At 38.6% G+C, this 18,685-nt stretch overlaps 1 protein-coding gene across 2 annotated transcripts in view; it reads left to right on the top strand.

Annotated features, from left to right (window-relative positions):
* The first annotated feature begins 11,453 nt into the window (after positions 1-11,453).
* LOC106877405 (uncharacterized) overlaps positions 11,454-18,685 on the top strand; it is a 91,057-nt gene continuing 83,825 nt past the window's right edge. The window contains exon 1 of one of the 2 annotated variants that reach the window (XM_052966346.1): positions 11,454-11,853. The gene's annotated coding sequence lies outside the window, so the exon portion shown is untranslated. The remainder of the gene's footprint in view (positions 11,854-18,685) is intronic. The other variant, XM_052966345.1, reaches the window with a different exon arrangement.

Raw genomic sequence — 18,685 nt, 5'->3', positions numbered from 1 at the left:
TATATATATACATATATATATACGTACATATACGCATGCACACAAAGTATGTATATATGTATGTCTCTATACAAGAGAAATAAGGATAGACGTAATTTTAGTTCCTTACATGCACTTCTCCATTATGGTTGTTTGGGGTCCTGAGGTATGTGTTCCAAGTGTATTTAGATGCTCAACTACAACCGGGTCATCAGGGAACACTTTGTCGTATGTTAAATGCACATTTCTGCTTCTTCGGGAAATATATATATATATATATATATATACGAGGTTTCTGTAAAGTCACTTTACAATTTCAAAAATTTATTACATAGGCAATTGATGGGATATGTTTATCAGTTTTGTTCTATGGACTCAGTGATTATCAAAGTTTTTAACCACATTGCATTTGTGTTTTTCAGGTACCCAATTATGGAAAATGTTCAGTTAAATGAAACTCTAAAAAAATGGCTACCCTTCAAGAAAAAGTACAATGTGCTTCGTGGTCTATTGAAACAAAATCAGACACACAGACCCAGCGAAACTGCAAGATTATGTAAGGAAGACATTCATCGTCACGTTCCTCACCCGAATTCATTTTAGTGATGAGGCAACCTTCCATGTTTCAGGGAAACTGAACACATAATTTGAGGATCTGGGAATCAGAACACCCCCATGTGACTAGGGCACTTCACCGAGATAGACCAAGGGGGAATGTCTGGTGGGGGATGATGAGCAATCGAATCATCGATCCATTTTCCTTTACAAAGAGATCAATTTCGGCAAATGTTTACCTTGACCTTTTGACTGAATACGTGGTACCACAACTGGATGACCTTCAACCAACCATCATTTTGCAGCAGGATGTGCACCACCACATTGGGGACTGCACGTTCGTGGGTTCCTAAATTAAACATTTTCAGGCAGGTGGATTCCCTGGCCACCTCGTTCCTCGGATAATACTCTCCTGGACTTTTTTTCTATGGGGTTACTTTAAAGACATCGTGTATCGAACAAAGATACGGGACATCAACGACCTGAAGTCATTGCCACTATTGATAAGGCTATGCCATTGCCACCATTGGTAAGGCTGTGCTACAACGAACATGGCATGACATTAATTACCGTCTTGATGTGCTTCGTGCAACTAATAATGCTCATATAAAGATGTATTAAACGAGGCAAACACAAACTTCAATATCTACACCTCATTTTGTGACAATTTCCACAGATTTATCTATTTATTTGCTTTTGCAATACATTTTTGAAATTGTAAAGAGACTATATGGACACTCTGTATGCACACACACACACACACACACACACACACACACACACACACACACACACACACACGACAGTTTTCTCTCAGTTTCCGCCTACCAAACTCACTCACAAGGCTTTCGTCGACCCGAGCCTATAGTAGAAGACGCTTGCCCAAGCTGCGACGCAGTGGGACCCAGAACTATGTGGTAGGGAATCAAGCTTCATACCACACAGTCACACACACCACACATACACACACACATATATATCTGTATGTAGATGTGTGTTCGTGGGTGTATGTGTTTGTGTGTAAATACTTATGTTTGCTGAGACTGAATCTAATGAACCATAATCCTGTTTAAAAATAAGATTCTATTTTAATCCAATGCAACTTTTGAAATATATTAAGGTCAGATCAAAAATCTACTCGACAGAAAATTAACCACCTAGAATGTCACTTAGCGAATCTCTACGAAAATAGAGGACAGATGTAATACGAAAGCAGTTTACACGAAGGTCACCTGGTTTCAAGTTTCATCTCACAAAACTTCTATTGATAATTCACTGAATTCCCCAATTTAGTCTCACGAACCACTGCTAATTTCTCAGGACTTGAAACACGCACGCTCGCACATTCACACACGCACACGCGCACACACACACACACACACACACACACACACACACACACACACACACACACACACACACACACACACACACACACACACACACACACACACACACACACACACTATATCTGGTAGTTAGCCTAACGTTGCAGCCAACATTGTCTGCCTACAGTTTATTTACAGCAAAAATGTGAATCGACAGAGGAATTGAACACACAGATGTTTATACTTGTTTCTTTATTGCCCACAAGGAGCTAAACATAGAGGGGACAAACAAGGACAGACAAAGGGATTAAGTCGATTACATCGACGCCAGTGCGTAACTGGTACTAAATTTATCGACCCCGAAAGGATGAAAGGCAAAGTCGACCTCGGCGGAATTTGAACTCAGAACGTAACGGCAGACGAAATACCGCTAAGCATTTCGCCCGGCATGCTAAGGTTTCTGCCAGCACGCCGCCCTTACATACAGATGTTTATACTGTTCAGCCTTATATCAGCTCCGATCAAGAAAACCTATAAGCCGAGGGTATTTCAGCTTTGACTATTCTATCTTTTATTCAGATATTGCAGCATTTCTAGGACTACATTATCTCATATCTTTCATCTTTTATCTTTTACTTGTTTTGGTTATTAGACTGTGGCCACGCTGGTGCACCACCTTGAAGAATTTTAGTCGAACGAATTGACCCCGGTACTTGTTTCCTTTTTAAGCCTGGTACTTATTCTATCGGGTCTCTTTTGCCGAACCGCTAAGTTATGGGGACGTAAGCGCACTAATACCGGTTGTCAAGCGGTGGTGGAAGACAAATGCGCGCGCGCACACACACATACACACGAATACGTATATTTTATACGACGGGCTTCTTTTAGCTTCTGTCTATCAAATCCTCTCACTAGACTTTGGTCAGCCCGACGCTCTAGTAGAAGACATTTGCCGAAGGTGACACGCATTGGGGCTGAACTTGGAACCATATGGTTGGGAAGCAAACTTCTTACCAGACAGCCATACCTACGCCCATATATGTATGTATGTATGTATGTATGTAAATTAAAAGGCTATAGTATATGATTCAAGCAAAGTTTGACTGTTATTTTTAAGAGGACTTGGGACCGCGTGGAACAGTCATGAGCAAACTGTAGCCCGCTGAACTTTCTGAATGACGCGCCAAAAGAAAAATTACCTTTAATATTTTTTTTAGTAGTGCGGCCCACTTCTCAAAAATGGTTGCCCATATCAGGGTAGAAGTTTCTTCATTGATTCGTCAGCTGTTCCTTTCGAGACATAGTCTTCAATCGATAAGCTTGATCTTGTTTGTGTCGTCTTCCAAACGAAATAGTTCTATAAGAAAAGAGCATATTTTTTGCCTAATTTCCTTGATTCAGAATTACTTAACATGCTTCGGCGAATGAATAAATATAAACTATCAACAGCTGTTTCATTGATGACAACGTGGTTGATTTATTAAGAAATACTCTTTGCAACCAGCTGTGTCACATCCTCGGCGACTGTCTTTTACTATAGTCTCGAGTTGGTAAAACTACGTTGACGGAAAGTTTGCAGAAGCTTATCGAATAGATGCTTGTTTAAAAGTCTTATCTGTTATTTGTTTCAGTCATTAGACTGCGGTCATACTGGGGCACCGCTTTGAAGAGTTTAGTCGAACAACTCGACCCCAGTATTTATTTTTTAAAATCTAGCTCTTATTCTATCGGTCTCTATTTCTGAGCCACCAAACTACGGGAACGTAAATAAACCATCACTGGTTCCTAAGCAATGATTGGGGAAAAACACAGACACCAAGACACATACGCACACACATATATTTATACAACGGGCTCCCCCACAGTTTCCGTCTACCATAGTCACTCACAAGGCACTGGTCGGCTATAGTAAAAATCACTTGCACAAGGAACTGCACTGTGGAACTGAACCCGAAACCACGTGACTGCAAAGCGAGTTTGTTAACCACACAGTCATGCCTGAACCTATGTATATGTAATTAAATAGCGAAGCATGGATTCTACTTGAAAATTATGTTAAGAGTCCGCGTATCTGTGGAATATTCAACCACTTACAGGTTAATTCACTGAGCTGGCAGCTCCGTAGATGGGCCATCTGAATATTCATAATCGATACTGGGGACATTCCATTACCGTATTTGATGGCATAAAAGACACACGGACATATTTGACGCAGCCCAATTACAGCAGCGCATTTTCAGAAAAAAGAGAATTAGCTTATGGGAGGTTCAACTTTGTAAGTAGGAGGACCCGGGGTGATTTTGTGAGACATTTTTTTGGGGGGAGGGGTGCGTCTTAATTGCCATAAAATACCATATATAAGTGTGATTGAGTCAATCATTTGACTGTTGCAATCATAATAACTTAGTTATTCAGTCAACAAGGAAGTCTCTTGTCATGGTTCGACCTACTTGAAATAATCAATTTTCCTTTAAATCATACACTACAATCATCATAAAAAGAAAGGGCACAGTCTTGTAAACACCGTGAACGAGAAAAGAGGTGAGTTGATCATGGCGGAAATACCTTTGTTCATTGGTCTGTATATGCAAGAATGACCTGAGACTAAACATGAACAACAACAATTGTTAGTTAATGCCAAGAGTACTGGAACTGTGTTTGTGAAGGTTATACGTTATCGGAGGTTATACGCTATGGCGTACAGCAAGTGAAATAATTATAACTAAGGATTGCTATCTCTAACTATAGTTATTTCATTCCCAGTGTAACAAATTCAGCTAGCTCTCAACCTATATCCTAACAAACTACACTCACAATAGCAGAAACTAACAAGCATCTCTTTTAGATCTGCACGAAGTTTACCAGATTATCAAATACACACGCACGTGTGTGTGTGTTTGTGTTTTGAACATATGGAGTACACCTTAAAAGGGTAAAAGAAAAAAAATGCACCTAGCCCTTTGCTCTTGTTGCAGTATATAATGATCTCCCTGGATTCATTAGATTCTAAAGACGCACTGAGTCTTTCCAGAGAGATTCAGTCTTGAAGACTACTCGAGACTGAAGTAAAAATAAAAAGAAACCCTTCAAATATTGTCTGTGAGAGAAATTTGTCAATAGAGATGCAAAGTTAATACAGGAACAAAGCATAATTACAAGAGACGGGTAACATCCCGTATAGCTGTATTTTCGAGGGAACGAGTTCGAGTGAAACTAGAAACTTCACAACAAAATCACCAGAGACGATCATTAGAAAATGATTTGAAAGACTCTTTAAGATAACAAAATTGCAAACACTTGTGGAGTGTGAGTCCTTAACTGAGACCATAGGAACTTGAGAGTTACTTTTCTTCGGTATTTAAATTTGATAACGACTAAAGAGCTACAATGCTGCGTCTGGGATTCCGACAGGGGGAAACACTGGGCAGATATGGTGTTTTTACACCCTTTTATCACAAGAGAGAATTTTTACACATGGAAGTTGCAATGAATTTGCCTTTAGAAGTTGAAATATGTCACAAACATATTTTAACTAACCTGAAGTTCCTTTATGACCAAAACACTATTTGGCGCTGATACGGCTGCTTTTCTCCCGATCTGGCGGTTTAATAGCGCAACTCAGTCAATGCTGCTGACTGTTTTAGTTAAAGCTACAGCTTTAAATCTGTCCAGAGTTACCTCTCTTCAGTATCTCCCATTGATAATAGCTAAAGAGCTACAAACGCTACGTTTGGGAATCCGACAGGAGCAACACTGAGCAGACATAGTGTTTTTATACCTTTTACCATACGAGAGAATTTTTTTCTCCACGGTAGCTGCAGTGAATTTGCCTTAAGACGTTGAAATGTTACAAACGTTTTAACTAACCTGAAGTTCATTATTCATATTCTTTGACTGGTGACATCGGAGTCAACCCTCTACTATTATGTGATATTTGGGGCTGGAGAAGAAGCAATTAGTACATTCAATGATGAACATGCTCCACAAATATGTGAAGATACTGCGAAAAAACAAGGACTTGCAGGCCTGCAATTCCAACTGATATTTAGAAGTGTACATTTTTATAATGATTGTCAGGCCCTAAAAATTAATGTCATGTGGAAGTCACTTCATTCCACCTCTGCAACTTCATTTCATTCCAACTCTATACCAGCAGTTAATGAACCAGTGAGATCGACTGTACATCCATCTCACAGGAGCCATGTTTGTTAATGTCGATAAGACAAACACCTTTAAAATTTGTAATTCAACTGTAAAAAATAATAATGTAAGACATATATGCATAAATTTGAAATCAGCGTACACACAGACATACACACACGCACACACATACATACATACATACACACACACACACACGCGCACACATACATACATACATACATACATACATACATATATATGTATGTATGTTCACAAACACAATTTCAGCAAATTATCCCCTTCGCGAGGTGAGTAATTTTATTAAATTTTAGAACAAGAGTGGGGAGGCTTTGAGACTTTAATGATAATCTAGTGTTGTGGGATTTTACAACCGCTATCGTTAACCCATCTCGACTGTTTTTGCATAATGCTGTTAATCAGAGGGTACGAATACAAAAGGTTCTCCAGCAGAAACCAGCAATTAGATAGTACAGGGGAAGATATAAAATGACAATCGGTGATGCCTCGGAAGACTGCCTACACATATTCTCTTCTACCCAAGTTTGCGGATAGTGTTTGTCCTCGTTAACTTCAATATTTTGAAAGATTCACTCAAGGACATTAATGGACTTTTAGAAGAAGTCAAATTATATTTAACTGGACTTTATGAGTGTGGTCTCTTCTTTTCCTCTTCATCAAGCTACTCACCTTCAAAACTATGAAAATGACCCATGGAAACGACAAGAAACAATCCACTAGATTTTTTCGTTATTGCAAAGAGATCGATAAATATGAAACCTATTTCTATTTAGAACAATTTCTCTGTATAAAAGGTCAAGTTGTACCACGTTATTTCGTTGCTAGTTGTATCCCGCTGACAATTCAGTAAGCAAGTCGGATGCTACCAAGTTACAAACTAAGAGTGAATGAGTGCAGTACGTGCTTTACCTTCAGATCCTCGAAATGTACTTTAAATTAATTCTTCCTTAAATTTTCAAGCGGCTTTACTTATAACTTCAGGTAGCGATCTGAAATAAATTCAGCTTCTCCATCCCTGATCGCCCTATATTTGAAACATGCTTAAAATATTTACGTTCCAATGTAGACTTAAATAACTTTGTTTAGACTTGGGAGCGTAACGAAAATTGTTTGGATCTGAATAATTGTAACATCTTTACCGTGTGGATGCTTCTGACTTCATTGAAGTTAGGATTTGGGTCTGACAGATTGAACAGAAGTTTCCAACAATTTTCAACATGTCACATTGGTAAGAAACTTTAAACTTCAGTCATACAAGTTGACAGCAATCACTTTATCTCCGTGTGCAAAAGTAATTAACTGAAAATATCAGCCCTTTTTTTTACCACATAACATTGCAAATAGTCGAGGATTGAAATGTGCTTTAATTTTATCGATTGATTTGATATAGACTTCGAAAGTATCATACAATCCACTATCGGGTTTCTTCGAAGCGCGCAATGTGTAATACGCAATGAACACTATGTACATCGGAATTTCTTCCCTTGAGTATGGCCACAGATCCTCAGGAACGGTCAACAATTTCAGGTGTACCGTCGCTAGCGACCGCAGTAATACTCTGGAAAGGAAGCAATCCTCCAAGATTGAAAATTATGTCACATTTTATATTACTTTTAAGGTCAAACTACAATTCGTTACTGATACACTTGAGGATTGGACTATAATACTTAAATAGGCCATAAGAAAAATGACCATCTTTGGTTTCAAGACGAAACGTGTTCTTTCATCAGGATGATGCTCGACCACATACAGCGAGGATGACATTCAAAAGGCTGGAGTAGTTTGAATGGGGAAACGATGCCCACCCACCATATTCGCCGGACATTGTCCCATCTGATTATCATTTATTCTGCAGTCTTCAAAATCATTTGGATGGTAAAAATATGAATTCTGTAAACTAGGGCAGAACAGTACTGGAGGAATATTATTCGTCACAGACAAGTGAATTTTGGAAGAGGGGCCTTGCAAGCCTACCAGATAGATGGAAGAGCATTGTAGAAAATGAAGGAGAATATATTTTAGATTAAAAAAGAACTTCATCTCAATTTTGAAAAATAAAAGAAGCATAAAAACCGCATTATTTATGGGATGACCCAATACATATAAATCAGAAATATGTATCATCAAATTGCATTTTATTGTATTATTTTATATATTTTTACTTGTTATGCAAATACAGGAGCAGGCAAGGTTTATAGGTGCAGGCATGGCTCCAGGGCTGGCTCCAGGGCTGGCTCCAGGGCTGGCTCCAGGGCTGGCTCCAGGGCTGGCTCCAGGGCTGGCTCCAGGGCTGGCTCCAGGGCTGGCTCCAGGGCTGGCTCAAGGTACTGGTAACTCGGGCAGTCACTCGGGGAACCATGTGCTAAGGGGCGCCAAGGAGGGCGTGACAAAGACAGCTTGTACACGCCGATGTTCAGCTTGCCCGAAACGCCAGAAACCCTAGGGCCGGCCCTGCATGGCTCATAGTCTTTGGCATATACTCATGGCTGCAGGTATGGGCGTGTGTGTAAAACTCGCTTTGAAATTACATTGTATCGGGTTCAGTTCACTCTGCGTGAAATATTGAAAAGTGTCTTCTACTTTAGCCTCGGGCCGATTAATGCTTTGTAAATGAAACTGGGAGACGGAAACTGTGTGGAAGCGCGTTGTATATAATATATGTGTACATGCGTATGTATGTGTGATTGTGTGTCAGTGGTTGTCTCTGTATGTTTGTCTCCTCCACCGCTTGACAACCGGTATTGGTTTGCTTATGTCCTATGATTCAGCGGTTTGACAAAAAAATTAAGTACTGAGGTCGATTTGCTCGACTAAACTTTTTTAGGCGGTACCCCAGCATGGCCGTGGTCTAAAGACTGGGGAAGTAAAAGACAAAAATAAACAAATAGAAGAAACAGATGTCAAATTTCAATATTCAGTCGATTACACCCGCCACTTTTGGCTGGCAAGTATTTATCAAACCCCAAGGATAGTCACATCAAGCCCTTGGGATCGATATCAACTCCCGGATTTGAGATTTGGTTGCTATTTATAGCCAGTCGAGCGTCCACGTAAGAACTTCATTACAGGTTCTAAAAGAGGAAAGTTGTGTAGCACCAGTTCAGCCACAATCGAGCTGGTCCTGGATCAAAAGCACTTCTAGCCTTAACCATCCCAGCTTTGTGTGTCCTGAATCCAGTGTCTTGTTTTCAAAAAGGGCAGTGTAATTTGAGGAATATACGGCCACTATTTCTAGCAGGTTTGGCGACCATCTAGAGACTCTTTTATTTAGCTGTTTTTCCTTTCATTTTTTTAATGTATTTCAGTGGTTCTCAACCATTTTTTATCTACAGACCCCTTTGATTCCTATTTTAGTTTAATGGACCCTCAAAGCCATTCGATGTATAAGGAAAAAAAATGCTACTGTATTTAAATATTATCAGGAATTTATTCTATTATTGTTTTGTTTTAGTTATCTAATTGCGACCATGTTGGAGCACCGCCTTAAAGGGTTTTAGTCGAAGAAATCGACCCCAGGACTTTGTAAGCCTAGTACGTATTCTATCTGTCTCTTCTGCCGAAGCGCTAAGATACAGGGACGTAAACACACCAACATCAGTTACCAAGCGATGGTGAGACACACACACACACACATATATATATACGACGCGCTTCTTTCAGTTTCCGTCTATCAAATCCACTTACAAGGCTTTGGTCGGCCCGAGGCTATAGTAGAAAACACATGGCGAAGGTGCCATGCAGTGGGACTGAACCCGTAATCATGTGGTTGGGAAGCAAGCTTCTTACCACACAGCCTGTAGAAGTATAAGCAATTTATTGCAGATAAATTTTAACAAATTGTTATATGGAACCCATAATGGACCTCGGTTGAAAATAACTGGTTTAGTTGCACAAATCGACCCAGTACTAATTTTTGTAAGCCCAGTACTTATTCTGTCATTCACTTTTTTTGAACTGCATGGTTATGTGGAAGTAAACAAACCGACACTGGTTGTCAAACGATGGTGGGGTACAAGCATAAACACACACACACACACACACACACACACACACACACACACACACACACACACACGTACGCGCCCACATCACACACGCACACGATGGGTTTCCACCACAGTTTCTGTTTTCCAAATCCTCTCACCAGGCGCTGGTTAGCTCAAGGCAACAGAAAAAGACACTTGGCCACAATGCCGCGCAGTAGGACTGAACCCGAATCCACGTAGTTGAAAAGCGACTTCTTAACTACAGAATGTTTGCGCATATTAGGGGATAAAAATAGAAGTTAAAAAAAATTTTTTTTTACATATGGAAACTAGGTTGGAAAGCTAACAGAAAACAACGTTTTATTGTCGATTAAGTGCATTTTAAAAATACAATCTGGACTTATATGTATGTACCTAGTAAATACCTGTTAAATCTCTGCTGCTACTGTTCCCCAGGCTGCTACTGCTTTTTAACTTACCTTTGTTTTGCTATCTCAAAATGACGATGACCGCTTTCAGATAATCCCCCCATCATTATAATTGGAAATAATAAGTCACTGACTCTAAATGTAGAAAATTGAATAAAAATTCATTGAACAGATTATCAAAAGACAAATTGAGAAAATTCTCTTCAAATAAATCTATTTTTGTTCTTTATTTTCAGGTACATTTTAAAAATTTATTTAAAGAATGTGTTGACATCGTTAACACTGGAGATAATAAGTTATTGACTTATAATGTTGAAAAAGGAGAAAGAAAGACAACATTATTAAACGGACTATCGAAAGACAAAACTGAGAAAATTCTCCTGTGTATCTGTGTGTGCGCGTATGTATGTGTGTATGTATGTGTGTATGCGCGTACGTATGTGTGTATGTATGTTTGCGCGTATCTGTTTGTACGGGTGTGTATGTATGTGTTAAATGTTTCGAGTGTGTGATGGCGTGTATGTTTTTTTCTTTTGAGTATGTGTATGAGTATGTATATTTTTGTATGTGCGCGGGTGTGTGTGTGTGTGTGTGTGTGTGTAATTATCTGAGTGAAAAGAGTGTGTATGTATGTATGTATGCATGTATTTATGTATGTATGTATTCATACTTGTGCGTGTATGTACATGTATATTTGTTTTGGATTGTTTGTCGGTGTATGTTTTCTTTTAAGTGTGCGAGTGTATATGCGTATGAGTTTGTATATGTGTGTATATAATTATTTGGGCAACGCGAGCGCGTGTCAGTATATATATATGTGTGTGTATGTGTTTATGCGTGTGTGCGTGCGTGCGCGCGCGCGTTTCTGAGTATGACAGTACAGTATGAGTAAATGTATGAGTATATTTTTACGTTTGTGAGAGAGAGAAAGAATGACAAAAGAGAGAAATAAACAATGTGTGGGTATGTGTATAGGTGTGTGCGGGGAACCGGTGTGTGTACGTGTGTGTGTACCTGTGTGTATGTGTGCGTGCGAGAGTGTATGTGTGTGTTTGTGATCACGCACGCGTACGCGTTCACAGCAATGAAACCAGAGTAGGTTACAAGCAGCTAGCAGTGTGTCTATTAAGTGAGAGACGACGTCGAAGCTGGCTACCCGTTGGTCTGAATAAAAGTTGAATGAACGGGTGGATGTAGATCGGGTATTGGCAGACGAAAGCAGAGAGGGCTAACTTAAACAAATATTTGGGGGTTTTACGTTTACATTGTTTAAAAAAATATTCGGAATACCTGTTTTAATATTGATGCATTTTTAATATTCTCAGCACTTAGCAACAACTGTATAGGATATATATCACACAATTTTCGTCTTCGAAAAGATCAACAAAATATCAGGTAAGTGTATATTATTGTATTTTCATGTTTTAACTTCTGTGAATTGTTTTCAGACAATGAATTGAATCAGTGACTTATTGATAACTTGGTCTTTATTTCTTTTAGGAACTACACGACACATCGCTGTAATCAAATGCTACATATATTAAATCTATATAAATATATAGATTTATATAAATATATATTACAGAAAAAAAAAAAAGGATTATTGTTTCCTTTTTTACGAAAACTTATATTTAATTATATTAAAACTTATTGTATTTAATTGGCATAATATTAATAAATATTTCATTCATAGGTGCGCACATACACGCACGTATCCATATATACGTATGTGCATATACATACATACACATTCATACAAGTTTCAGAGGTTGAAGGCTCGATAAAATGCCCAACAAATATCATAAACGCGCGTGTGTGCGTGTCGTGTGCGTAGAAATATATATATATATATATAAACATATGTATATGTATGTTTGTATATATATATGTATATATGTATGTATATATGTATGCATATATATATATGTATGTATATATATATGTATGTATATATATGTATATGTATATATATGTATATATATGTATGTATATATATATATATATATAACACATGCATACATATTTACGTATATGTATGTGTATGTATGTATATATATATATATATATATATATATATATGTATATATATACACACACACACTCTTGCGCGTAAATATGTGTGTATATAGGTGTATGTGTGTGTGTTTATATATTTCTCTCCCTCCCTCTCTATATATATGTAGGTATATCTATGTATGTACCTCTATTTTTATGTATGTGTGTATGTATACACACATACACGCACGCATACACACACAATGGTGGATCTCCGTCGTTCGGCATTGAGGATTCAGCTGTTCGATCAATCGAATTACCTGCAGCTCTTGAATTAACGTGCAAGTGGCTGAGTATCTCACAGAGACATGTACTCTTAACAGAATCTGAGCAGGTTGAACGTTTCTAAGTGTGTCAAAGCAGTACGGTTTGCATTACAGTACGAAGGGATTCTATACAGTTTCCATTCAGCCAATTCCACTTACAATGTATGGATCAGCCTGAAGTTATAGAAAATGACATTTGCCTAAGATATCACGCAGCGAGATCGAACTCGAGACTTTGTGTTTGCAAAGCGAACTTCTTAACTATTCGGCCACTCTTGTCTATTGCACACAGTGTGCGGATATGTCTGTCCTTGTTTGTCCCCTCTATGTTTAGCCCCTTGTGGGCAATAAAGAAATAAGAAACGTTAGCATGCCGGGCGAAGTACTTAGCAGCAGTATTTCGTCTGCCGTTACGTTCTAAGTTCAAATTCCGCCAAGGTCGGCTTTGCCTTTCATCCTTTCGGGGTCGATTAAATAAGTACCAGTTACGCACTGGAGTCGATATAATCGACTTAATCCGTTTGTCTGTCCTTGTTTGTCCCCTCTGTGTGTAGCCCCTTGTGGGCAGTACAGAAATAAGATAGATAAGTAGAGATACACTCACACATAGACTTACACAAATAAAAGGGAATTAATAAATCGGAGCTCGGGTCCTCCGTCGGTTCTCCTGCGAATACCGGCTAACAAAATCTATCTATCTATCTATCTATCTATCTATCTATCTATCTATCTATCTATCTATCTATCTATCTATCTCCTCTCTCTCTCACTATATATGTTTGTACACACACACACACACACACACATGTATACATACAGTGTTATATCAAAGTTGAAAGTCTACTCTGAGCCGGCACGATGTAAAATATATTATTGATATATTGTACCACTGTTACATTACACACACACACACACACACACACACGTGTATATGTGCATACAAATGTGAATGTGTGTGCATATATTTATGTATGTTTATGATGCATTGTAACAACGACTTCTTTTTTATTAGTGATTATTCGATCACCCGATCGGGATTTCTGTCTCCGTAGGTCTCTCTCTCTCTCTCTCTCCCTCACACACACACACACACTCACGCGCGTGCGTGCACAAACACGTATCGTATATCTGTGGAATGTGTAGGAGGTGCGCGTGGCTTATGAGCAAACACACACACATACACATACACATACACATACGCACACATTCATGAGACCACTGACAGTTGAGTCAATAACGAAGCGGATCACTGTGTAAGTGGTTGATGGCTCAACCCCTGTCACTTTTGTGGTAGTTCACGGTGAGCACTGCAAAAATGTTGAGTGGTTCGTAAGCACTGCCACCCTGAGTTCAGTATTTCCTGTGGGATAATACAAATGTCGTAGGTAAACTGCATAATGCTGGGGCAGCACTGTACAGGTTTATACAGCAGACCAAAGCCAAAACATACCGCCCTCATAAAAGCGCCAACTGGGGGCACCGTCCTCACTACGTCGTCTACGGCAGTTGGGCTTTTCATCAGCAACTCAGACATGGTAAACTATATACTGTTGCAGAGACCAAGTGTCAAGTCTGTGTGTACTGCATGTAGTTTGAGAATCTCGAGAAATGGAAACATGTAGACATACATTAGTTTATACACAATGTTCTCAGAACTACGGAGCTGTTTGTATTAAATAATGACAGTTTAGAATTACTAACAACCTGAATAAACCAACTTTAGATTCAAAATTTGATGAATCAGAGGGTGAAAATGGTAAATCAGACTTGACTCCAGAAGCCCTATCATGCAGTTATTTTATAGAGGTCAAAATAAGGCGACAAGGTGGCAGAATTGTTAGTTCCTCAGGCAAAATGTTTTGGGACATTTCTTTTCGGCTCTGTGTTCCGAATTAAAATCAATCCGAGGTCGACTTTGCATTTCGTCCTTTTGGAATTGATAAAATAAAGTACCAGTCATGTACTGGGTCGATATAATCGATTTACCCATTCCCTTAAAATTTGCAGGCTCTGCGCTAAAATCTGAAATGATAAGGCTGCGAGTTGGCGAAATTGTGAGAACGCGAAAGAAATGCTTTGCGGCATTTATTCCGGCTCATTACGTTCTGAGATCAAATTCCGTCGCGGTTAACTTTGCTTTTCACCCTTTCGGGGTCGATAACATAAAGTACCTGTCAAGTACTGGGGTCAATATAATTGATTGCTTCTTACTTCAAAATTGCTGGCCTTGTGGCAAAATTAGAAAGATAAATTAACAGTATTCAAAGGGTACGTTAACGACTTGGCTCCAGGAACCTTATCGCGTTTCATAAACTTCAAAAGTTGTGTGGTTGACAGTTATTTTTTAAAAAAACAGATTAAAATTCAGTAAAGATACAAGTTTAGCCATTAATTTATTCTTTATTTTTGTAAGCCCGTTACATCATAGACATTTTACTTAAGCAATCCACACTTTGAAGAAGAAAGGTGAAATGATCAGCTTTTCATAAAGTTAATTATTAGATGACACATACGGGAAGTATTTTAAAGTTTAAAATTACATACTTGATCTTAAAAAAAAAGTGCGCAAGAAGTTTGTGTTTATTTTGATTGACATTTAAAAATGAATATCCATACAAAATTTGAAATATTTTCATTGAGAAACACATAAAGCCCGGAATAATCCTTTCTACAATAGGAACAAAAGCCTGAAATTTTGGAAGAGGATAGTCGATAACATCGACCTAGACCCCAGTACTCAACTGGTACTATTTTATTGACCCCGAAAGGATAGAAAGCAAAGTCAACCTCGGCGGAAGTTGAACTCAGAACGTAAAGACGGAAGAAATGCCGCTAAGCATTTTGTCCGACGTACTAATGATTCTGTCTGCTCGCCCCACTAATAATATTGATTACAAATTTCGATACAGGGTTAGCAGTTTCTGAGGAGAGCGCGAGTCGATTATGTGAAGACGGACGAAATGTTGCTAAGCACTTTAATAATGATGATAATAATAATAATAATAATAATAATAATAATAATAATAATAATAATAATGATAATAATAATAATATTCTTTTCTAATAAAGGCACATGACGTGAAATTTTTGGAAGAGGGGACAAGCCGATTACATTGTACAACCGGAAGAAATGCGCTGAGTATTTTGTGCACCGTGCTAACGATACTGACAGCTTGCTACTTTGATATTAACCAATAATAATGCCTGTGTATATAAGTATGTCTAATTTTATAGAAGGGTGGACCTCAGTTTCACTAAAATGCTTCAAGATTAAATCTTTGAAAACCTTAGATGAAAACGTACAGACTTTTCTTGACACCCTTTAGTATTTCTATTGCTTCTTTGATTTCAATACCTATATTTGCCAATATACATATAGCTGGTAGAATCGTTAGCACGGCGGACAAAATGTTTTGCGGTATTTCTACTGACTCATTACGTTCTGAGTTCAAATTAAGCAGAAGAGAATTTAAACCTATTTTATGAGAGAATTGAAGGAAAGTCTGCTAACACCGAGAGTCTAATGAGTAAAGCTAATAGAACTGTTGATGGTACATCTTCAGTTCCAGAACCTAATATTTATATAATTGAACTTCAGATATACGCAGGTTGGGTGTACTTTTTATTGTTTAGACTTAAATCACCGATGGAACTCAAGAAGGTAAACAATCTGTATATAAATTCGAGTTCCAACTTTTTTTTGTTTCAGTCATTTAACTCCGGCCATGCTGGAGCACCGCCTTGAAGAGTTTTAGTCGAGCAAATCGACCCCAGGACTTATTTTTTTAGCCTAGTACTTATTCTATCGGTTTCTTTCGCCGAACCGCTAAGTTAAGGAGACATAAACACACCAACACCGGTTGTGAAGGGGTGATGGAGGGACAAACACAGACACAGACACACACACACACACACACACACACACACACACACACGATGGGCTTCTTTTAGATGGGTACTCACAAGGCTTTGGTCGGCCCGAGCCTATAGTAGAAGACACTTGTCCAAATTGTCACGCACTGAGACTGAACCTGGAACCACCTTGTTTGGGAAGCATGCTTCTTACCACACTGCCGCGCCTGCGCCTATTCTATGTCCGACAAGTTTATTGGTGCTGCAAATTGATGTGCTAAAAGACTTAGTATCGAAACAATACAATTTACTATTAAACAATTACCGTAATTCGTACTTGTTCTCTCATTAGTGAGCGACTTGTAACAATGGTGAATTCTTTTAGACCATGTCATTAGTGAATGATTTTCAGCTTAGGTTTACAAGTTACGGGAAAATATTTGCTCGAACGAGAATGCACGCTATCAAAAGACGCGTTCTGCAGAAAATATTGTTATAGGTATACAGTAACGGCCATAATGTAAGGGTCAGTAAGAACAAGTGTATTGAAATAGTTATTATAGAAGATTAACAACACGTTGAAACTAAATATTTTACACATATTTAGATATATATCTAATATCTATCTTTCGTGAAAAATTCAAGTGAATGGAATTAATATTTCGTAAGTTATGAGGAAATAAACAATCTTCCAAATTGCAGCGGCCAAAAATTAAGGGTCACTTAGAAAAAATGATTTACTAACCGAGGTATTTGTTGTTTAGAAGACTGTTAATGGGCTAATAGTTATTTCTTATCATCTTACATTATTGGAACATTCAACTGTCAACATGGCGGCTTGTGAGAGACGACCGGTGTCCTGTGTTGAAAAACAAAGGATTGTGTGCCTTCGCCAAGAGGGCAAGTGAAATTCTATAAGAGCAACTACTGTAGGAAGGTCTAGAAGTGTTGTGCAACGAATTATAGCTCGTTTTAATTCATCAGGATCGACAGATGCTAAACTCCAAACCAGTAGACCTCGTAAAACTTCACTAAGACAGGATCGTATTATGGTTAGAATGTCACTGAAGGATAGGTTTAAGAGTGCTACTGAGATACCCATGACAACGTATCGCGCCAAACAGTTTTTCAGAGGTTATGAGGTTCTGGGTTGCTTGCTCGGGCGCCGGCAAAGAAACCTCTGATTTCACAGAAGAATTAAAGAGCCCGTCTTCGTTTCGCTCACGAACATGTAGTTTGGACACAGGAACAGTGGTCGCAGGTTCATTTTAGCGATAAATCGAAGTTTAATGTTATTGGTTCCGATAGCGGAATGTACGTCCGGCGAAGTGGCAAAAGGTTATCTCGTGCATGTGTGAAGAAGACAGTGAAATATGGAGGAGACAGTGTAATGGTATGGGGAGTGATCTCTGCTGCTGGTCCTGGTTCACTTATTCGCCTAGAAGGGACTGTCAATGCTGAAATCTACAAGCAGATTCTTAGACAGCATGCCCTTCCACGTCTCTGATCCTCATCAGTTTAACACCCTGTCTCTGTGCTGGACAACGCTCCCTGTCACACTGCGAAGAGAGTCAAAAATCTTTTGAGTAATGAAGGGTTGATCTCATGGACTGGCCACCTCAAAGTCTCGATTTCAACCCTATAGAAAACGTTTGGAAGATAATTGAAGATGGGTGCGAAGGAAAAATCCAAACAACCAAGATGAGCTCCGGGAATTGTTGAAAAGCGAATGGAACAATATTACTCCATCACTTTGCAAGAAATTAATTCAGTCCTGTGGTAACAAATGTCAGGAGGTCATTGATGGTAAAGGGATAAAGCTAATTTCATCGTTTTTTTAGAGTGACCCATGTATACAGTTATGCTGGGCCGCTGAAGTCTCCAAGTTTTTTCACTCTCTGTTTATTTTCACTTATTCCTTTCTGTTGAAGAGCGTTGACTCAAAACGTAAAAGACTTTTTTCATTTTTCCCGAGCGTCAAACTAATACTCTTGCTTGTTGTTCATACCCTTGTCTTCGCCTTTTGTTTTTCTATAAATTTCAACTATATACAG

Source organism: Octopus bimaculoides, chromosome 3 (genome assembly GCF_001194135.2).
Source record: "Octopus bimaculoides isolate UCB-OBI-ISO-001 chromosome 3, ASM119413v2, whole genome shotgun sequence".
In the NCBI taxonomy this organism is placed as follows: Eukaryota; Metazoa; Mollusca; class Cephalopoda; order Octopoda; family Octopodidae; genus Octopus; species Octopus bimaculoides.
This window is presented reverse-complemented; position numbering and strand designations above follow the sequence as displayed.